Genomic DNA, 18,797 nt, shown 5'->3' on the forward strand with positions numbered 1-18,797 from the left:
CATCTATAGTGTAAACACCTTTCAAATTTTGAGCAAAATCTAACGACAGGTTGACTGTAAAATTCGAAAACTCTAAAACTTAAATATATCGAATTAAGTATAGGAAATTGTGGCTACAAATGAAATTTTGTATCAAATTTTTGTTTAAATAAGTTGAGAAAAATCTGTCTAAAAACACAAATTTGATTTTTGTATGCTATTAACGCATGCCAGAGATTAATCGCCAAATAACTCGCCAAGGATGACCCGTCAGATTCAGTAAAAATGTCGAATTCACGCCAAAGGTTAATATTTCGGAACAATTGTACGAAATTCCATGCAAGGCGTTTTCTAACATGACAAATTGAATAGATTTAATTATTCTACTTAGTATCTGAAATATCTGTTTTGATTTGCATTTGCACTTTCATATTAAACAAATGATTTAAGCGTCAGTCTAATTTTACTATAAACATTCAAAAATAAATTTAACCAAATCTGGCATCATAAAAAATATTTATGATGTCGCTCATCACAGTGTAACTTTCAGAACAACCAAATGTGAATTCTGGGATATGGATATAAAGAACAACTCAGAAATTCTGGAAGTATTTACATTTCCCTGTCCCAAGCAAGCAGATGCAATGTTCGATTCTGTTCTGTTCTGTTCTTCCATTTAATTTTATTCCCGCCAATTCTACTGAGAGAGCCTCGTTTCTGACAATGCAAAATCGATACACTAGATGGCAGCAGTGCATATTCAGGAACACGTCCAGAAGAACATTAAGGCGGGAATTATACTCATTTCCATAATGCAATGGAACAAAAGTCGTGAGGTGGAAGCGAATGCGAAAGAAAATATCCCTCGATTGTGCAAGGAACTTTTTAATGAAACATCGGGATAGTAGAAATTAAAAAGGTATATAAATTCTGTCAAGTGAAAGCGAGTCGTATATTTTAGAAGCAGCGTGAATCGTCTGCTATTAGCATTTTCTTGAATGGGTTATAAATTACAATGGATCCCGCGTGGAAGTCGGTGTTCTGAATGAAATTTATATCAATGCGATGCAGATAGGTTAATTCATGTGCGTCTAAGCTACGCTGGTGAATTTCTAAGAGTAGTTTAATGAGTAATATACTCGGACCCGATTCACCGGCGCAGATACAATTACAATTAGATATGTAATGTATAAGTGAATGAAGATTGCACTTTCACTAAATAAAATATTCACTTAATATTTTACCAGTTAGTGAACTGATGGGCTGAATCTCGTCTAAAAGATCTCATATGGCATAAGATTTTGTTGTGTTAGATAAATGTCCCATGTCGAATCTACGGGGATTTGTTAGAGATACGTTTCATAGCCATTCGGATAGTGAAAACAAACCTGATCTGGTATTCCTTTCTTCTAAACTCCAGTGCTTCATCAACAAAGGAGTGGTTGATTCGCGAAGTCAAATTTAGAAGCGTATTTTTCTTCACGTGCATAGCAGATGTTTCGAATTTAGTCACAAAATCGTCAAAACGTTGATGACATGCTATCACAGATCAATTATCGGTACTTTTATCGTTTTACTTTCTCGTATACGTAGTATAGTGAAATAGTAATCGACGAAAAATTCGAACTCGAGATCTTGACGAATCTCGTATACGTAGTACAGTGAAATAGTAATCGACGAAAAATTCGAACTCGAGATCTTGACGAATCTCGTATACGTAGTACAGTGAAATAGTAATCGACGAAAAATTCGAACTCGAGATCTTGACGAATCTCGTATACGTAGTACAGTGAAATAGTAATCGACGAAAAATTCGAACTCGAGATCTTGACGAATCTCGTATACGTAGTACAGTGAAATAGTAATCGACGAAAAATTCGAACTCGAGATCTTGACGAATCTCGTATACGTAGTACAGTGAAATAGTAATCGACGAAAAATTCGAACTCGAGATCTTGACGAATCTCGTATACGTAGTACAGTGAAATAGTAATCGACGAAAAATTCGAACTCGAGATCTTGACGAATCTCGTATACGTAGTACAGTGAAACAGTAATCGACGAAAAATTCGAACTCGAGATCTTGACGAATCTCGTATACGTAGTACAGTGAAATAGTAATCGACGAAAAATTCGAACTCGAGATCTTGACGAATCTCGTATACGTAGTACAGTGAAATAGTAATCGACGAAAAATTCGAACTCGAGATCTTGACGAATCTCGTATACGTAGTACAGTGAAATAGTAATCGACGAAAAATTCGAACTCGAGATCTTGACGAATCTCGTATACGTAGTACAGTGAAATAGTAATCGACGAAAAATTCGAACTCGAGATCTTGACGAATCTCGTATACGTAGTACAGTGAAATAGTAATCGACGAAAAATTCGAACTCGAGATCTTGACGAATCTCGTATACGTAGTACAGTGAAACAGTAATCGACGAAAAATTCGAACTCGAGATCTTGACGAATCTCGTATACGTAGTACAGTGAAACAGTAATCGACGAAAAATTCGAACTCGAGATCTTGACGAATCTCGTATACGTAGTACAGTGAAACAGTAATCGACGAAAAATTCGAACTCGAGATCTTGACGAATATCGTATACGTAGTACAGTGAAATAGTAATCGACGAAAAATTCGAACTCGAGATCTTGACGAATCTCGTATACGTAGTACAGTGAAATAGTAATCGACGAAAAATTCGAACTCGAGATCTTGACGAATCTCGTATACGTAGTACAGTGAAATAGTAATCGACGAAAAATTCGAACTCGAGATCTTGACGAATCTCGTATACGTAGTACAGTGAAATAGTAATCGACGAAAAATTCGAACTCGAGATCTTGACGAATCTCGTATACGTAGTACAGTGAAATAGTAATCGACGAAAAATTCGAACTCGAGATCTTGACGAATCTCGTATACGTAGTACAGTGAAACAGTAATCGACGAAAAATTCGAACTCGAGATCTTGACGAATCTCGTATACGTAGTACAGTGAAATAGTAATCGACGAAAAATTCGAACTCGAGATCTTGACGAATCTCGTATACGTAGTACAGTGAAATAGTAATCGACGAAAAATTCGAACTCGAGATCTTGACGAATCTCGTATACGTAGTACAGTGAAATAGTAATCGACGAAAAATTCGAACTCGAGATCTTGACGAATCTCGTATACGTAGTACAGTGAAATAGTAATCGACGAAAAATTCGAACTCGAGATCTTGACGAATCTCGTATACGTAGTACAGTGAAATAGTAATCGACGAAAAATTCGAACTCGAGATCTTGACGAATCTCGTATACGTAGTACAGTGAAACAGTAATCGACGAAAAATTCGAACTCGAGATCTTGACGAATATCGTATACGTAGTATAGTGAAATAGTAATCGACGAAAAATTCGAACTCGAGATCTTGACGAATCTCGTATACGTAGTATAGTGAAACAGTAATCGACGAAAAATTCGAACTCGAGATCTTGACGAATCTCGTATACGTAGTATAGTGAAACAGTAATCGACGAAAAATTCGAACTCGAGATATTGACGAATCTTGTCGTTTTAAACCTCCCTGAGTTTGAAAAATACATTTTTGGAAAATATCCGCCTGTCTGTCTCTAACAAAGATAACTCAAAAATGCTTTGAGCTAGATGGATGGAATTTGGTATAGTCTTTATACCAAGTTTGTAGATTTATTCAGTAGAAGCTCGTTTGACCAGCGGTTCGAATATAAGCTAATACGATAAATTACAAAATGAAGAGAGCTAGATACCTAAAATTCGGTACACATATTTAAAATATATAGTGTAAACATCTTTGAGGGCTTGAGCCAAATCCCAAGACGATTAGACTGTCTGTCGGTCAGAAATAAGTAAACACGATTATTCTAAAACGCATTGGCTTAAATGTATCAAATTTGGTATGGGATTTTGTGACTACAAGTGCAGTTTTGTGTCATTCGGTTGAGAAAAACAAGTCTAAAGCACAAATTTGATTTTTTGGATACTATTAATGGCATGCCGGGACTTAATCGCCAAATAACTCGCCAAGGATAACAAGATGGATTCAGTAAAAATGCTAAATTCACGCCAAAAGTTAATATTTCATAGCTATTGTATGCCAATATTAAGTAAAGCGTTCTCTGGCATGACAAGAGAGTATTGCAGAAAGTTTCGGGGAGACATTCCGCTGGGTTTTGCTGATATTGGGCCCTGTATCTGCTGTTGTTGCGGAATACCGATAAAATTATTATTTGAGGGACTATGTTATTGTGCTAATGGGAATTTTTATTTCATTAAACTTCTGTTGCTCCCACTTCTTAGAATATCCGTTTATTTTACAATACACTGACAAAGGCATCTAAGTTTTCGATCCCATATTCTGTTGTAAAAATTAATTGATTCTGTATACCAGAAAAGTGGTATAAACTCTCTGATATTTTGTCTCTAAGCCGTACCTTATGAATAGTGACGGGCATTTATATTTTCCTTACTCCTCTTCCTCCCTCCTTTGGTCGCTACGCCACTGATTTTTAAATGCCTTGCAGTCAAAGGTGTTTATCATTCGATAATGTTTTCTGTCCAAATGTAATTTTTTGATTATTTCAGAAACAGCCCATTAATTCTACTCCACCCCATATTTCCCTTTCCGTTACTCCTCCCCGTCATTACACCACTGACAAATATCGAAGTCTCCGCACGCGAAACATTACTCAACAGAATTTTGAAGGTTTGAAGGCCGTTACCATCCGTTTTTTTTCCCCTTCTTTTGCCAATAACGTAACACCGAAAACAATGCCCACACTGTATCAACGCACACAGCAGAAAAAGGCTTGAAGAATCTTTACTCATTCCTCTTCAAACGATAACGCCTTAACGGTTTTCCGAATTCCACACTCTCTTCCAAAGTGGGCGGGAATATATGCTCTTTCCCAATAGCTTCCCTTTTTTCTCACAATCAGCGAGAGACATGGATCTTTCATCAAAACGGACGGCCTTGACGCAACAATGATTGCTGCTGTTGCACTACTGCGAGAAAAAAAGGCCAACGGAAAAGAACGGAATCCTTTTCGCACTTCTTCCTAAAAGCTATAAAATGTGCTTTCTTTTCTTTTCTTTTCTTTTTTTTTCTTCATAACATAATGCCGCGCGCCGTTAATCAAAGAAAGAGAGAGAGAGAAGAGGATTATTACAGGCGAGAGCGGAAATATGATTTATTAGAATGTGAAAAGTATGTTGAGAACACTTCATTTTCGCTTCGGTGAGCTAATTTGCTAAAATTTTTTAAAATAGTTTTTTGAAAATTTTAAGCCGTTTGTATGAGTAAATTGGCTCTGAAATAGTTTGAAATGACCCTATATATATATTTTTTAAAATTTATTTTTGTCAACGTATTTTTAATGCTTATGGTAATACATTCGCCGTTTATTAGATTTATTCAATATGTTTTAGAAAATGAAATTACTATGCATAAAAAAGTCAGCAAACTAGTAGAATTAAAGCTGAACTAGTGGAAAAGTTCATGATTTTATTAGTATATCCGTATTATATTAGTATCCATATTAGTATTAGTATATCCAGAGCTGAAAAAAAAATTCGATATTGTACCGATTTTTGAATGAAAGTCCCCGAATTGTCCAATTTTAATCTTTCGTAAAAAAATGTTAAAGAAGAAGGCTATTATTACTAATATTTGATTGCAATATTTTGAGAAAAAAGAAGAAGGCTATTATTACTAATATTTGATTGCAATATTTTGAGAAAAAAGAAGAAGGCTATTATTGCTAATATTTGATTGCAATATTTTGAGAAAAAAGAAGAAGGCTATTATTGCTAATATTTGATTGCAATATTTTGAGAAAAAAGAAGAAGGCTATTATTACTAATATTTGATTGCAATATTTTGAGAAAAAAGAAGAAGGCTATTATTACTAATATTTGATTGCAATATTTTGAGAAAAAAGATGAAGGCTATTATTACTAATATTTGATTGCAATATTTTGAGAAAAAAGAAGAAGGCTATTATTACTAATATTTGATTGCAATATTTTGAGAAAAAAGAAGAAGGCTATTATTGCTAATATTTGATTGCAATATTTTGAGAAAAAAGAAGAAGGCTATTATTACTAATATTTGATTGCAATATTTTGAGAAAAAAGAAGAAGGCTATTATTACTAATATTTGATTACAATATTTTGAGAAAAAAGAAGAAGGCTATTATTGCTAATATTTGATTGCAATATTTTGAGAAATCTTTACGTTCTAGTCCTCTTATAGTTAAAAAAATACTTTTTGAATAATATATATTTTTCTATGAGAACAATAATTGATTTAAGTTAAATGAAATTTGATTTGTGAAATTCACATTCAAATGAATGACTGTCATAAGATTTCGGACAAACTCCGTCAACGGGAAATTTATTTGTCTCTCTGTCTGTCCGTGTCCATGTGAGCACGCTAATAACAACTAAAATGAGCCAGCTACACTAATGATGCTTTACCTTCTAAACTGCAGACGATTAAAATTTATGACCAAAAATTCTACAAGTTCGATAAAGGAAATTCAGTTTTTTGATTTCTTCAGTTGATTATACGATGCTGTTGACATGATTCTCGCAAACGAATCATTATTTATAGCTCAATTATTTAGAATTCTCATCATGAACAACATGGTAGATAGAAGAAATTTAGATAAGATCTTGTTGATTGTATACCCGGTTGACATAATTCTGATGAACGAATCATTATGAATTGCTCAGTTTTTTGGAATTCTCATCGAACGAACATGCTCGATAGAAGAAATTTAAATATGAATCAGCTGATGTGATTCTAACGAACGAATCATTATTTATAGCTCAGTTATTTGAAATTCTCAACATGCCAACACGTTAGATATAAGAAATTCAGATACGATCTTGGTGATTGTGCGCACGGTTGACATGATTCTGGCGAACGAATCATTATTTATAGTTCAATAATTTAAAATTATCATTACGGCAACATGGTAGATAGAAGAAATTTAGATTTGATTTTGTTGATTGTGCATGCGATTGCCGTAATTCCGATGAACGAATCATTAACTATAGCTCATTTATTTGGAAAACTGTCGGGAGTGGTTCCTACGAAACCTTCCTGCTTATGCCCTAATAAAGGTGTTAAAACTCATATGAAAGTTGTGAACCTTCGCGAAAACTGTAAACTCCACGAGTACCCATATTTTTATCTCTTAGGTATCGGGTTTAGTTTAGTTATATTAACGTCCCGTTTGAAGCAACACTAGGGCTATTTTGGGACGGACCTCGTAATTTTGAACCGCGGTCAGATGATGAGGACGACACCTGAGCTGGCACCCCCCTCTCCACACCACACCAGCGGTAGGACGTTTGATCAGTACGGATTTAACGTGCAACAGACCCCCTTACATGACGGTTCTTCGGTGGAATCGGGTCTTGAACCTGAAACCCTCCGGTTCCGAAGCCGAGACCTTACCACCAGGCCACCGCGACCTTCTTAGGTATCGGGCAATTGGGATAAAGCAAAAACATTTACTTCCCCTTTCTGACCCTCGCTTTGAGTGACGGAGCACCCCACACCAAAGTTTTGTATTCTATAGGAAAGAATACCAATTATGTATTTTGGACACTTTTTTTGCGATTGATTGGAACAAAAAATTAATATGGAAGTAAAATTTTTGTAACAAAATCACATTGAATCAAAGTCATTGCGTTTTTGAATTGCCGCATTTATATGTAGTTGAACATGCAGGCCAAAAATCTTATGATAGTTCAAAATTGATAAAAATCATATTATTTATGAAATATTTTAATTCCTAAAACTAAATCTTTTGGCCCCAAAACTAAATAGCGAATTTTAGCTAATTTTATACTTATCATGCAGATTGTGGGGAGAATAATTTCCAAGGATGGATTTCATTCAAATTACGAGAGAAAATCATGTTTAGAATAAAGACCGCCATAAACCAAATTTTTACAAGTATAATTCAATGCGGTTTACAGTTATCACGTGCGCAAACAAATAGATATATTCCCAAAACTGTATTTTTCGGCCCCAGAGAGGTCAGAAAAATAGAAATTCATAAAAATTTAGAGATCGAATTTTTTGACAATCAACCTGAAACCTTTATGTACAAGAAAGTAAAAAGACAAAATGATAACAAAAATCGTAATATCTTTGGAAACTATAAACACTGCAATGTACTATAATTATTATAAAGTCTCACTAAAAATGTGTCCCATTGGAATGGATAAAAGAAACTGCAATCTAAGTTTTCAAGTTTCGCGTGCGATCGAGTTATATACCTATTCCACTATTAAAAAACAGGTCTGTCTATCTATTGAAATACAAGTATTTCTGTTTATGGAGTTACAGGCTTATGTTATGGGGGGGGGAAGCAAATGTAACATTCAACCTAAAAAACGGGAACGGTTTAACTATAGGTTAGTGTTACGTAAGCATGTTGCCCCGCCTCTCACTTGTAACGCCCTCTAGCGGCACATGTAAAAAATCCACCAGTCTTTGTAACATCATCGACGAAGCAGCAAGCCGAAAGGCAAGGCTCAAACCAACTCCCGAAAGCGGAGAAACAATAAAATCTTTAAAATACAAAAAAGGTCCGTCATCATTATCGAACCTCTCCAGTTAGATTCAAGACAAAAATTTAGCCCAAATGGCTGGTTCACTGTTTAAAAAGTTATAAACTATATTAACATAAATTTTGATTCCGAAAAGAAAAATGTTTATCTCTAACTCTCTATAAAGATGAGCAAGTTATTAATGACTGAAATAATAAATTATACTATGTTGATTCAATGCATATATCGAAAGCGAGGTGGAGAAATATAATTCAAAATTTGAATGAAAGAATTCCAAAATCTCTGAAAAGAATGACTGAGAGTTTTTTAAAGTATAAAGTTATAGTTGATGAAGAGAATATAATTGGATTTGAATATAATATTGGGGTCCCAAAAGATTTATGTTAAGCCAAAAGATTAATTTAAACATCAAATGCAGATGATAAGACCAAGATCATCATATCTGCAAATGATGATATAATAATGAAACATAATTAGCTGCTTATAGAATGTTTACAAGATCTTTAAATCAGCGGGAGTGATCTCTAATAAAAATGTTATCTCTCAACCTCCACAAAAAATTTTGGATCTTAAGTAAGGCAGAAAACGCCTTTCATGGCGTTAGCTTGAAATAGATGCGAAATATTAACTTTTGGCGTGGATTTAACATTTTTACTGAATCTATTATGCGATCCTTGGCAATTTTTTTTGAAAATTAATTTCTGACATGTGGTTATTAGTATCCGAAAATCGAATTTATGATTTAGACGCGTTTTTCCCAATCGATTAAACCCAAAATTTGGCATAGAACTACAAATGTAGTCACAAAATTATGTAATAAATATCAAATATTTTTAAATCATAGGGTATTTGAGCTATCGCGTTTGCATGATTGTGAAAGAACAGCTTGATAAACATGAAATCTGCAGATGGATTTGGTTCCAAATTTGATATATATCTACACATTTAATGTTAAATCCGTGTAATGAATTATATCCATCTAGTTCTTTTTGTTTTTTATTTATCGTGTTAACTTGCGTTCTGACAACAGGGTAGTCAAATTTCCTCTGAATGGATTTCATTTGATAAAAATCTGGTATAACGACAAGATACCAAATTTCATGCGTCCAATTCAAGGTACTTTTGTTAAATTAGTCACAGACAGACAAACAGATAGATAGACATAATGCCAAAAATACATTGTTCGCACTCAAAAAGATCTGAAATGTGGAGATTCGTCAAAATCTCGAGTTTAAATTTTTTACAATTACTGCTCTAACTCGAATACGAGAAAGTAAAAAAATAATTCGACCTATAACAATTTTCCTAGAAAACTACAGATTTTGCATTCGGGAGCGTAATATAGAATATTTGAATGAAGTTAAATCTTTAAAAATTATTTTAGAATGTTAAATTGTCTGGTATTCTTCATTCAAATTATTTTGAAAAAAAAAAACCCATGAAAGTCGAAAATAAAAATCATTTGATACATTCTAGTAACTTGGGAAGTAAATTGTGAAATTTTAAAAGAAATATGCCTTTGTGTAAACCAGAAAATAACATTTCGTGGATCCAAAATTTGAATCCACGAGCACTGAACAATCTTTTGAATTATAAAAAGATTCTAAGAATCCACAGACAAGCTCTTAGAAATATTACTAAAATCTACCGAACTGTGTCCATAGCAGCTGTTCAAATCTTAGCGGGGTTCCACCGTTGGATAGTGACGTAAAAATGCAACAACAGAAATTTGAGCTATTTAAATTGAAAAGTAACATCGAAATACATGATGAATTAATTGCTTAACTGTTTTGCCCGAGTGCCATACGTGCATTCGATTTATCGAATTTTGATAGTTGTGAGCAAAAAATAAACCATTCATAACGATTAACGTAACGTAACGTATTAAAATGACTTCGATAATTACATAGATAAGTCAAATATTCAATGGATTTCCATTTGAATCAAAATAAGAAAATATTCCCAAAACAGAAGGTGCCATCTTATTAGATAGTAAGAAAATAAAACAGTTAAGGAGCTAATAATAGCAAATGAAATAAATCAATTACCTATTCAAGATCCTCCATGACAAAAGGTTGCTATAAACAAGGATAAAAAAATTTAATCACAAAAATTTGGAATCCGATTCGGAATATAATTTATATACCGATGAATCAAAGATTCAGGAAATCGTATTGTAAAAAGGAAAAAACTTAAATTAAATTCTTCTCTTTCGGACTAAATGATGAATACTCAATCTTAATGGCTCATTATAAATATTGAATATTTTTACGGTATTTGCAATAACACATTTCCTCTTAAAATTGCAAGACCTATAGGGAAAATGTACGCATATTTATTGATTCAACATCAGTCCTTCAATCTTTAAAGCGCCAGAAAAAAAAAAAGCAGCGGGTGTGTCTCCACAAAATTTTTTCGCATATTCTCTAATAAACAAGTTTTGAAACAAACATTAAAATCTGGCGTCTACATTATGGATGTGCCGAATTTCATCTGTCAAGCTTTCTTCGTTTTGTAATTATCGTATTAACTTATATTCGAACAACCAGACAGATGGACTTTAGATATTTTACTCAAATTTGAAAGAAATCTATAAATTTGGTGTAAAGACCTATACTAAATTTCAACCGTCTAGCTCAAAACTTTATGAGTTATCTTTGTCGCAGACAGACGGACATTTTCCAAAAATGTGTTCTGAAACGTAAAGAATCGTCTCAATCCCGAGTTCGAATTTTTTTGACAATTAGTCTATTTTCTCCATACTACGTATACGGGGAAACTAAAAAGATTACAGGAAAATTATTAAGAACATAGTCATATTTGAAAAGCAGGATGAAATGAGGTTTTCACTAAACAAAAGCACATATTGGGGAGTGGGGGGGTCGTTGGAAACGAGGGAGAGACACATTTTGCAAAAGAAAATACACGGAAAAAATACCGTCTTTGGAATCGCCAAATTATGAGCAAATTTAAAGATAAAAAATCTTTATTACAGTACACTCCCAATTATCCGCGGAATTGGGTGCTGCGGCCGCCGCGGATAACAAAAATCGCGGATAATCCGAAAAAAGCTAAAAACGGGTATAGCAAAAGAGAAAACAGTCATTCCAACTTTGAAAAATCCTTTTATGTACAATAAAAAGTAAAATAAAAGCAGGAAATGTTTAACTAAAGCTTAATATTTTAGTATATCACTCAAAGCTAACCTAAAATGCATTTTATTAATGAAAACAGAAAAGGGCTTTGTACTTACGAGAGGCGTCAAGGATGCACAGAAAAATTAATACATATGTACTGTTTTAATACTGTAATGTATTGTGTAATTACAAAAGCATAACTGTAAAACTGCCCCTTTTTGAAGAAATCAGTAAAAAAAAAAAAAAAACTTTGTGCGGCAGGCGCGGATAACCCGCCCTCGGATAATCGGGAGTCTACTGTATTCAAAAATTCTATAGTTAAATTGTGAATTGCGATAGTAAGCAGAAGAATATCAGTGTCTGTATAGTAATTTCTTCATTTATATTCTTTTATATTTGTAAAATAAAAAAGTGGAATAAACATCGTTGCCTAAACGATTCCATTAATATTACCTTAATATATCTTTTTACTGCCTTCTAATCAGCATTAATGTTATATGTAGACCATCAAAAAGTTAGTTGCATTGCTTCGTTAAAATTTTCGGCGAAACGTTATTTTGATGGAACTTTGTGGCAATACATCAGACATTTATCTGGGTCGTGTGACGTAGTAGCTGTCACGTGGCAGTTTTAGTTTGTCTGGTAATCAATCATAAACATTCTTTCGCAGCTGCATGTGACATCCAAATTAAAAATCTGTGCAGTGATTTTTTTTTTTTTTTTGTAGGTTAAAACTGTAACTGCACTTAAATTTATTAGTATCTGCGTGATGTGTATGCGAGTTCGCAAATTGTACAGACTAAGTCTATGGCAAAGGATACCGACGTGCTCTGATGGATTTAAGCCTTGGCATCTTTTTGGCAATGTTTTGCACTCATAATTGTGTAGTTTTCGTTTATTTGGCTCAAACCTTGTACCTTTCATTAGTTTTATGGAAGATATGAATATCAACACAATCTAATTTTTATTAATATAATTGTTTTCTCTAAATATTACTAGTAATACTACTAATTATTAATAATAATAATAAATAGTACTAATAATACTAATAATACAAGTAACTAATGTTGTTTATGTACAGAAGTATAAAAACTAACTGTATATGAAAGTAATTACTCAACATATGATGCAGCAATTAAATAATTCTTATTTTTTTTATGATTTTCGTGCCTTTATTAGATAATTTATGCAGTCATTGCAACTTGTTGCTAAATGTTTGTTACTTTCCCATCAACTACATATGGGGAGATGATTACTTAATGCCCAAAACGTATAAATATGTAAGCTTTAACGAAATATGTGATTTCGTAGCTACTTTTTTTAGTTATATCAAAATAATATTTAGAAGAAACACACATAAAATATTTTTAATAAATTGTAATTTTCATATTTCCTGAATTTAGGTTTCAGGATTTGATCTTTTCTGCTGTATATTTTGTTCCAGATTAATATTACATGTAAACCGTAAAAAATAGGGGGGGGGGAGGATAAATTCTCAAATTTTATTTATTTTTATAAAAATATATTTCGGTATGGCATCTTTTTGGCAAAACATTGCCAAAAAGATGCCAAGGCTTAAACCAATCAGAGCACGTCGGTATCCTTTGCCATAGACTTAGTCTGTACAATTTGCGAACTCGCGATGTGTATGGTGAATACACAGTGTCAAGTAAAGCTATCGCGAAGTGGTGCAACTTGTTTGACAATGCATGTACAGATATTGAGGATGCTGAGCCCGGGGAAGGATCATTACAATCAGCTACAAATTCTGATATCATTGATCACATGAATAACGATGAACGGAGATTTTTTTTGCAGTAGGCGTTGAAAAACTTGTGCCTGTCCCGACAAATGTTAAAATAATTGAAGTAATGTAAATAAAGTTACTGTAAAATTTGTATCATATTTTGTCTTCTTAAAAATTGCAACTAACTTTTTAATTGACCCTTGTAAAATGCGATGTCTCATTCGAGAAATCGCCTACAGCAATGAAATTTGAAACGTATCAAAGGTAGCCGGAGGGGGTCTCCCCAAAATTTTCTCGCATACTCTCTAATAAACTTGTCATGCCACAGAACGTCTTTCATGGCACCGGCGTACAAAAGTTAGGAAATATTTTTTGGCGTGAATCTAGCATTTTTATTGAATCTGTCACGTCATTCTTGGCGAATTATTTAGTGATTAATCCCTGGCATGCTGTAGCCACAAACTTCCATGCAGAATTTGATATATTTAAAACATTGCAATTTTTCATTTATCGCGTTTACATGTTTTTGAAAGTACAGACAGTCAATCCGTAGGTGAATATATCTCAAAATTTAACGAGTGTCTACTCTATAGATGGAACCCCTTGGGGTTCAACTCGAAAAGAGGATGAGATGTTTCCGATATGGTGGTTGGATCTCGCCACCCTGGAGGGTACACAAAAGGTGGGACATCTGGCTCCTCCCATCGATGACGGGACGTACTTCCTTCGGGAAGGGTTGTACTGTGGCCGGTGATGGTCCTGAAGACTCAACCACCGTTTCCGCCAGTGTTGTTGTTGCGGCGATCCGGTCATTATGTTTTTTTTTTTTTTTTTTTTTTATCCGTGTGCCTTCGGAAGGAGAGTCAGTGATATGACTTACACTATTCGAACAGATGGACTTCCTCTGAACAGATTTTACTCAAAACCTGATACATATCTACAAGTTTGTTGTAAAGACTGTATACCAAATTTCAACCGTCTCTCTCAAAGAATTTTTCCAAAAATGTGTTTTTTGGACGCAGAGTGGTCTAAAACGTGGAAATTCGTCAAAATTTCGAGTTTGATTTTTTTTTCTTTGACGATTATTATACTTTCTCTATACAAAGTATACGAGAAAATAAAAATACTAAACCGTTTTTAGGAATAAAACTGAATTAAATGTTCAATAAACATGCATTTCTATGAAATATCAATTATCATCAAAATGAGATATGAACATAATCATAAAATGAGATATGAACATAATCATATCGCTGCAACTAAATGAATTGTATATCAATATTATACGTCATCGTTCAATTTAAATTAAATCATTAATGATTTAGAAAGGGAGAATTTAGTTTAGTTTAGTTTAATTATATTAACGTCCCCTTGTAAAGCAACACTAGCGCTATTTTTTTGAACCGCGGTTAGATGACGAGGGCGACACCTGAGATGGCACCCCATCCCCCTCTCCATGCAGGAGGACGTTTGGGCCTGACGGATTTAACCTGCAACAGACCCCCTAACGCGGCTAGCTAATCTCCAGGCTTCAAAATTCTCTCAGTCCATGATCTATTAACTTAAAAATGCTTTTATGAGCTAAATGGATAAAATTCGGTGTTAGGTTTTCACATCAACTTAGATTTCCATCAAAATTTGAAAGAAAACCATTCAAAAGAAGTTTATCCGAGAATGAACCGAATTTGATAAGTACAAAACGTAAAGAGCTTTATGGATGAAATTTGTAATACAGATTTATCATCAAAACTGTAGATGTGTATTGAATTTTGGACTAAATTTATCAAAGTGGAGACCATTTATTTGGTCTGTATACTTGTGTATTTGAGAACACGATAACTTAAAACTCAACGGCATAGATGAATGAAATTTGGTATATGATCTTATTACTAAAAACTGTAACTCTGTGTCAAATTTTTGGTTTTCATCAGTTGAAAAAAAAATGGCTTCAGAAATTCATGTTTAGTTTTCTTCCGCATATTACTGAAGATACAGAATTCCCATGTACGGGACTCTGAAAATGAAAATCTGAGTTTTCGTAATGTGCATGTCGTAGCCCAAATTCCGCTATTTTTGAGACGATAACAACTCTTTTAGGGGGTATACGAGAATATTTCGAAGAGACCCCTTCACTTATTTTTATTAGTCATTGGATGTCAGCTGTTAGATGATTTTAAAGAATCTTATTTATTATCTTTATATTTTGCGCTTGTTCCATTAGTAGCTACTTGGTTAGGGAGCTGGGAAACGATTATGGATCTTAGCTTGTACTTGTACTTTTTAATTGAATTATTCAAGCAACCAGTATGCCTTCCCCTCCCTTCCTCCCTCCTTCTCCGAGTTTCCCGCATATTTAAGGAAATCAATACTTCTTTTTTTTTTTGCTCTCTTTGAATCCCTCTTTCCCTTCTTGAAAGTATAGCGGGGTTGAGATAAGGTAGGGAGAAGGGAGGAAGGCGATAAATCCTTGAAGGTCATGGCCCGATTCGTCTTCTGATCTCTGTATGTAGTGACGCAGGATACCGCATTTCGAACTTCGTAAATAATAAAGAAAACTGAACATGAATTTTAAATTTTCTCATTTCCTCCTACCCAAATCCAAAATTTTACACAGAAATACAATCATCAGTCACAGAAATACAAACACAGTCACAAGATCGCGCACCAAATTTCATTTATCTAGGTTATTGTGTTGTTGCGTAATCCCACTCACTTATACGCGAATATACAGGCCAACAAATGCCCCCCCCCTCTTTTTCCCTGACAAATTTGGTCCGAAATCTAATACGCATCTACAATTCTGGTGATAAATCTGTGTGCCAAATGTCATCCATTTAGCTCTTTGCGGTTTTGAGTTATCGATCGTGTTCACATGCATACGGATAGAGAGACTTCACTCCATCGGATTGTGACATTTGAAAAAAAAAAATACACAAATTGGTTTTTTGATTACGTCTATTTCACCAATATAGCTCAATGAACTAGAGAGATGAACTCGATGAAATATTTTTGAGATATCACGTTTACAGATAGATATAACTCTAAAAATCTGTTTTTAGGAGTCGTGGAGATCTGAATTGAGAAAATTAATCAAAGTCTCGATTTCGATTTTTGTGAAGATTGCAATACTTTCTGTTTCTTTACTTCATATATCAGAAAGTGAGAAACGGAAGGTTAATGAGTACGTAATCAACTACTGCTTACAATCTTATCATTTTCTTTTTATTCGATTTTCTTTCAAGCGAAACACTAATGTGGGCCAGTTTACTTTCAAAGTTCTTTAGTAAAGCAACCTACTTCCATTTATTGGAGCCAGATTTTTAGATCAAATACACCTAAGTGACCACATTTCTTTTAAAAAAAATTTAGTGCCACTTTAATAAGAACCAAAAAGTTTCTAAAATATTTTTAATTAAGAATCAATGCATTCTAATTGAAGAATAAAATATATATATATATATATATATATATATATATATATATATATATATATATATATATATATATATATATATATATATATATATATATATAAAAATTTATATTATTCAGTAACATTCATAGATAAAATAATTTATAGTTGCAATATAAATATCCCATTTATCATAAATAATTCATTTTTCATTCGTTTCATTATAACTGTGCTTCAATTTGCCGTGTTTTTTATTCATTAATTTCAAGCATACATTACATTCAAATTGCAATAATATTATATTATACCCTGTATTTGCTTTTTAATTTCTCATATTTTATTAATAAATTATATAATTATTATAATTATTTTATCTATAATATTCGACTATTCCGCTAAAATACGATTTATTGAGAAATATTAAAAATGCTAACGCTTTGTCAGAATGTAATTACATTTAATGTCCTTTTTCCCTAAAAATTGCACAAGCCGCCTTTTCTTTTATCTCTTTCAAGCAATCTATATTTACGCGAAATATCTTATCAGAATTCAAGTTAAAAATCGAATGAAACTTTAACAGATTTCTACGATAACTTCTATAAATATTACAGTAAACAAAAATGATTTTAATTCTGTTTTAACATTTGGAAGAAATGGTCTTTTTTACAAATGCCAATTTAAAAGCAATGGGATTTTTTTTTCTCTAATTTTAATATTTTTAAAAATATTTTGAAGAATATTATACAATAATACTTTTCATTTTTATGATGAAATTAAGATCGTTTTCATTCTTGCCATAAATATTTTTCCCGAATTTTTCTCCCATCGTTGATAATCTAAGACTGAATGTTCGATTTAGACGGCTAGGGCAGATAGCAAGCACGAAAGTAAGCCAAAACCACATAGCAAAATATGACTGGATTTACAATCCAGATGCTAAAAGTACATTGATGCAAAATGGATATACCAATAATGGATGAAAATTGTATATATGGTGAATTTTAGTATTTGGATATAAAGGGTGTCCAAAATTAACGCAATATTTGAATTTGCCACCATTTGTGCAGTAAAGTGTTGGCAACCCTATTTAAAAATCATTTGACTGCTGAGAGTTTAAGGTTAATAAAAATGGAGCGGTAGAACAACGTGTTTTCATTGTTGAACAATATTTCAAAAATAATGAAAGTTTGGTGGCCACAGTTCGAGAATTTGAGAATTTACCCTCTAGATCGTGTGATTTAGTATAATTGGATTTCTTTATGGGGTTATTTGAAGTCAAAGGTCTATGGCTCGCGTGCTTTGAATGTGGAAATTCAAAGCTGCATCAACGAAATTTAGCCACATTTATGTAAAATCCTCATAGAAAATTTCGACAAAGGAATGCGCATGTGCCAGCAAAACCATAGAGGCCATTTGCCCTAAGTATTATTAACCCTATCATGTGTATTTTACGATTCAATAAAAATATAACAATAAAAAAAAACTGTATTTTTCATTTATTTAAATCTTGCGTTAGCATGTTGTTCTATCGTCTAATGCTCCATTTTTACTCACTCTAAACTATCAGCTGTCAGTTGGTTTTTAAACATGGTTGCCAACACTTTACTGCATGAATGGTGGCGATTTCAAATCTTACGTTAATTTTGGAATACTCTTTATAAACATGTATCGATAGCCTCACAGATATTCAAAGTTTTTACCATTCACAACAATCCACATTCCATAGAGTATGGATTAGCTAAAAAAGCAGTATTTAAATTAACGATGAAAATTGTTGCACATTTGGCATGAACTTTAAATGATTAATGCTAAAAATAACATACTGAGTTGACGAAAATCGACTGAGCTGACTATCTCTTTCAATTAGTATTTCCGGTCATATTTTTAAATATACTA

The sequence above is a fragment of the Argiope bruennichi genome, chromosome 9 (genome assembly GCF_947563725.1).
Source record: "Argiope bruennichi chromosome 9, qqArgBrue1.1, whole genome shotgun sequence".
Lineage (NCBI taxonomy): Eukaryota > Metazoa > Arthropoda > Arachnida > Araneae > Araneidae > Argiope > Argiope bruennichi.